Source organism: Schistocerca piceifrons, chromosome 2 (assembly GCF_021461385.2).
Source record: "Schistocerca piceifrons isolate TAMUIC-IGC-003096 chromosome 2, iqSchPice1.1, whole genome shotgun sequence".
NCBI classification, from domain to species: domain Eukaryota; kingdom Metazoa; phylum Arthropoda; class Insecta; order Orthoptera; family Acrididae; genus Schistocerca; species Schistocerca piceifrons.
This window is the reverse complement of record NC_060139.1, coordinates 889,189,689-889,195,580: the sequence shown is the minus strand read 5'-3', so window position 1 is coordinate 889,195,580 and position 5,892 is coordinate 889,189,689. Positions and strand designations below refer to the sequence as shown.

The window sequence follows — 5,892 nt, the reverse complement described above, 5'->3', positions numbered from 1 at the left end:
GATATACATTTCTTGTTGTAAATATTTTTGGTCAAACCATATGCTCTTTCCATTTTGTTAATTCTTACATCTATTGCAGATTTTTCTAGTCCATTCTGTTGTATAGTTTCTCCAAGATATTTAAATTTATTTACTCGCTCTATTTTACCTATTTGTGTTTCTATGCATTTTGGTGCATTTTGTCATGAATTTTGTTTTTTCAGCTGAAATTTTATGTATTAACTATTTGTTTCTGACACTTAACTTTTTAATACTACTTCAACTACTACAAGTCTACACTAAGACCCTTGACCAGTCACCTAACTACTAATACTACAGTAAGTACTATAGAATATTTTCTGTGTATTCTGTGTTTGTTCGTTTATTTTGGTGCATTTAACCTGTAGACAGCCAACGGCCTTGCCGCAGTGGGAACACCGGTTCCCGTCAGATCACCGAAGTTAAGCACTGTCGTGCTGGGCTAGCACTTGGATGGGTGACCATTCCATCTGCCGAGCGCTGTTGGCAAGAGGGGTGTACTCATCCCTTGTGAAGGCAAACTGAGGAGCTACTTGATTGTGACCTGGAGTGCGGAAAACAATGAACAAAATCTTATTGCTCACCTCTTCCAATCCTACGTTGTGGGCTAGTATTTTTAAGATAATTCCGCATCTCAAGGTGAAAGTGAAACGGGGCGCCATCGTGCATAATAATAAAGTCGTTGGCATCTTCGTGCAGTTGAGGAAATTCCCAATTTTGCATCATTTCCATATATGATATTCTTGTCAGTTCCCTTAGCAAAGAAAGAAAGGTCCATAAACTTTGTCAACAGAAACGGCACAAAACACATTCAATATCGGTGTGTCTCTTTCACGTTTGACGACGAGGCCAGGATTTTGTGGACCCCCACATTGTTACTGTGGTGTAGTGTTTTAGTTTGTAGTCACCCGATACACGAAACGTCGATTCGTACGAAAGGGTGAGTCGTTCGGAAAAAGTGTCCTCTGCCATATCGTCAAGAACTGAAATGCAAAAATTCGTACCTTCTGTTACAGCTGCCGGAATGCAGTGCAACTTCTAAGGTTTCATAGGCAGGCGTCGTTTCAGAACACTACACATCGTTGTCTGAGGAAGTAGAAGTTCCTGGTCTGCTCGTCTTTTGGAATTCCGAGGGCTCCGTGTGGACGCATGTCGGATACGCTCGACATTTTCATCAGACGTGCGTGGCCGATAAGGGCTGTTCCCTTTGCATATGCAAACAGCTTCCAGGAATTTTGCATGCCAATCATAAATTTGCTTATGCAGGGGTGGCTTCTTCCTGCATGGATGGCGAAATGCCAGTTGCACTTGAACTTCGCGCAAATTGCAACACACACATGGTTTCTCTAGTGCTGCAGTCGCCATGTTGCTACAGACTCACACCAGTGAAGCCGTGTCAGAACTTTGCAGGTTCTTCTGTCCAGTGACATGAGCAATGTGTTTGTATCTTTTACAATTTGTCGGTAATAAAGAATTGAAATTTGTTCTTTCCTTTTGAATCACCCTGTATATCCGTACACAGTCGCCGTGCCTCCAGTGCGAACTACGTAACAGCGTGAGGCAGCTAAGACATGCCACACCAAATTTGTCCGTTCGTAAGAATTTTTTTCGTTTATAGTCACCGGATGACGACACCGACTTCGTTTTTTTCTAATGTTATTATATACTGTTTAGGGGCATTTAAAGCAGCTTGTAAGAGAATTTAAATGACATAAAATGTATGATAACAATAATATTATCTTGGAACTCTTCCGTTTGGTCCGTGTTTGCATAGAAAAACGGTAATATCACAAATTGAGTCCGCCTTGATGCAAAACACCGTGTTATTCGTTTATTTCTTTATTATCCCAGACTAGTTTCGGCGACAAATATCACCATCATCAGTGGGCTTTTTTAATCTAAAACATGCAGAAAATGGTATGGTTGTACAAACACAGTAAAACATTATTACATTTTTACAAATCGTCTTTTGAAATATAGTTTTATATTGATACTTTCATACTACCTTATTTATCGTGTGCTGCAGCATGTTTTAAGCAATTATTGGGGCTGTTTATGACATATTTTCCGTGCTCTTTTTTCTGTTGCCGTATTTTTACTTAGCGAATATCATGTCATCTGCAACCATGTGAGCGGCTGTTAGAAAACAAATACTGAAAGGTGAACTTCGTATGTCAGCAGTATATACTTGGGGTTGTGGTAGTGTTGTGGAAACCAGTTATTTAGGTGTGTATTTAGCTGTTGCTTAGCTATTCGTGTACTCACGTTCGTTGGATGGTGTGTGGCTGCTCTTTGAACAGAAAAACAAAACTTTTGCACTTTGTTTCCGATCCAGAATATCACGCCATCTTGCTGTTCGCGTGTGTCGCGATAGGCGTACCGCAAGTGGCGAGAAAGGCTATGAAAAACTGTAGCGCGAATTACGACGACTTCTGTTCATTATTTATGTCTCTGTGTGTGATGGGGAAGTGGCTCTTTTGCGTGTGTGTGCTTTCTGTTCTGTGTCCTTGGTCAGTTCTCTCAGAGCGGTAAAGAGTGTGTTGTTGCAGAGTGTTGTGTTTTCATTTATTACATTTTTCCCTTCGACTATAGCCTCTCGTACGTGGTAATTTACTTCTATTCTTAGTTGTCTGTATAGACTGTTGCTGTTTCTCAGAATGCGTAGATCATTTTCGATATTAGTGGGGTTATGGTTTTTGTTCATTAGATGTTCTGCAAAAGTTGAATGTGTGCTGTCACTTCTTAGAGCTCTCATGTGCTCTGTGTATCTCGTTCGGAAATTTCTTCTTGTTTGTCTTATGTAGTAGGCCTGACAAAAGTTGCAAGTGAATTGATATACTCCAGCGTTGCTAAATTTGTCTGAGGTTTCACTGACTGGTCTCAGTCTTTTCTGAACTGCATTGTTTGTTCTGAATGTTATTGGGATCCCTTGCTTTTTTTAAAGATGTTTCCTATTCTATGTGATATTTTGTTATTGTATGGTCCGCAGCTCGTGGTCGTGCGGTAGCATTCTCGCTTCCCACGCCCGGGTTCCCGGGTTCGATTCCCGGCGGGGTCAGGGATTTCCTCTGCCGCATGATGATTGGGTGTTGTGTGATGTCCCTAGGTTAGTTAGGTTTAAGTAGTTCTAAGTTCTAGGGGACTGATGACCATAAATGTTAAGTTCCATAGTGCTCAGAGACGTTTTTGTTATTGTATGTAAGTGTGTACCATCTCTCTCTCTTTTCTGAAGTGGTGTGGTCTGCTGTGTTGTCTGTGTGTGCTGCATGTTTCCGTCTTACCTTGTTGTTGTGTTTGTTTATGATGTCTGTTTTGCAGTCGTTTTCAACAGCAATTTGTTTGATTATGTTTAGTTCCTGTGTGCAGTTTCCTGGTTTAAGAGGTGTTCTGTTTATCCTGTGGAGCATGTGTCTGAAACTGGCATATTTATGCACTGTCGGGTGGTTGGATGAGCTGTGGGTAACAAATGGTTCAAATGGCTCTGAGCACTATGGAACTTAACATCTGAGGTCATTAGTCCCCTGGAACTTTACTTAAACCTAACTAACCTAAGGACATCACACACATCCATGCCCGAGGCAGGATTCGAACCTGCGACCGCAGCGGTCGCGCGGTTCCGGACTGAAACGCCTAGAACCGCTCGGCCACCACGACCGGCAAAATGGCTCTGAACACTATGGGACTTAACATCTATGGTCATCAGTCCCCTAGAGCTTAGAACTACTTAAACCTAACTAACCTAAGGACACCACACAACACCCAGTCATCACGAGGCAGAGAAAATCCCTGACCCACCGGGAATCGAACCCGGGAACCCAGGCGCGGGAAGCGAGAACGCTACCGCACGACCACGAGCTGCGGACTGTGGATAACAGTGCTTGTGGATGTTGGTTTTTTGTAGATGGAGAATTCATGCTGGTAGTTGTTTCTTGTGAATGTAAGATCCTAGAAATTTAGTTCCTTGTTGTTTTCCATTTCCATTGTGAAGTGGATTTGTGGGTGTACTGTGTTGATGTTACTGTGATGTTTGGGATAATAAAGAAATAAACGAATAACACATCAAGGCGGACTCAATTTGTGATAGTACTGTTTATAAAATGTATAGGATGCGATCGGATACTATCAAGACAAACAGCGCCGCAAACCACTATCCCGCCGTCAGGAGTATTAGTAGTAGTTCCACCGTCTGCCTTCTATACCAAATGTAAGCAAACACCTAATTCAGGTTAGGTTCATGTGTTTATTATCACGGCTGTCATACCAAGTGCTCCAAATGTTGACCTTGAATACTGCTACACGCTATAAAATGTTTCTGGAGAACCAATACTGCACGTTGAATTTCATCTTGAGTTAAAGGTGCGTTTGCATCTGCCATTTGTATGGACACAAGTGTGCGCGACGTGACTCCCGGAGCGAGCAAAGTGGCGCAGTGGTTAGCACACTAGACGGGAGGACGACGGTCCAAACCCGTCTCCGGTCATCCTGATTTAGGTTTTCCGTGTTTTCCCTAAATCACTTTAGGCAAATGCCGGGATGATTCCTTTGAAAGGGCACGGCTGATTTCCTTCCCCATCCTTTCCTTATCCGAGCTTGTGCTCCGTCTCTAATGATCTCGTTGTCGATGTGACATTAAACACTAATATCATCCTCCTCCATGACTCCGGGGCGTGTATCCCGACATGTATGAGCGAGCTACTTGCAAGTCACACAGGGACGAATCGTGTGTTTACATCTGGCGATTTGTATCAATGTGTTCGGTGGTGCAGAGCTGTTAGCGATGGGCCGGCCGAAGTGGCCGCGCGGTTCTGGCGCTGCAGTCTGGAACCGCGAGACCGCTACGGTCGCAGGTTCGAATCCTGCCTCGGGCATAGATGTGTGTGATGTCCTTAGGTTAGTTAGGTTTAACTAGTTCTAAGTTCTAGGGGACTAATGACCTCAGCAGTTGAGTCCCATAGTGCTCAGAGCCATTTGAACCATTTTGTTAGCGATGGCTTCCTGAAATGATGTGTAAGACTTTACATTTTTATGTGCTAGAGCACATTCCCACTTGCAAGAAGAAAGGAAAATCCACAAAACGCAACTAGTACAACAACTAACTATATAGAACCCTTAAGATCAAATAGGTATTTGATTATAACGGCACGGCGCCAAGGATGATTGGTACCGCGCATGTGTAACTACTGAGACTTATCGAGCAGGTCGCGAAAATGCTGTATACAACATGTATATGCGACTTATTTACATACAAGTTGGCTGAACTTTTGTATGAGATGAGGAATCGTGACATGTCAGATTGACATGACGCTCATACAAGTTGCGATACATGTAGCTCAGTATAAGCTTACCTTCACAGCAACACAGACTCGTGTTAGAATGCATTTCATGCCTTCTGCATACGTCGATGTTTCCTAATAAGCATCTTAATTTTTCCCACAGAGAAAAAAATAAAAGTGTTAACTCCGGTGAGTGTGCAGACCATTTTGCGTTTCCTGAACTACCGTTGCAATTTTCTCCAAATGTTCTCTTAAGAGGGTGTGGCATTACATGTGCGGAATGAGAGGGACATCCCTCATGTTGGTACCGTGCTACCTGCCTCATGTCCTGTGGGATGTCTTTCAATAATTGGCACAGCTGAGTATCTTAGATAATAGAGATACTTGAGTGTACTTAGATTGAAATCGAGGTACTTGAGTGTATTTAGATTCCCATAAATAAAATGGACCAATGATTCGGGTCTTTAAAAAGACACATCAAACGTTGATAGACCAAAAGCGTTGTTTTCAGCCACTTCATTTGAGTCAGCATGGCGCATATTCCGAAGATTGACTTCCCCGTGTTTTGCAATTGCTGCTTCTCCATTACACAAAATTTTTC

The 5,892-nt window shown here is 42.7% G+C and overlaps 1 pseudogene; it reads left to right on the top strand.

Moving 5' to 3' along the window:
- The first annotated feature begins 389 nt into the window (after window positions 1–389).
- On the top strand, window positions 390–507 carry LOC124778055 (annotated as a pseudogene).
- Window positions 508–5,892: the final 5,385 nt, after the last annotated feature.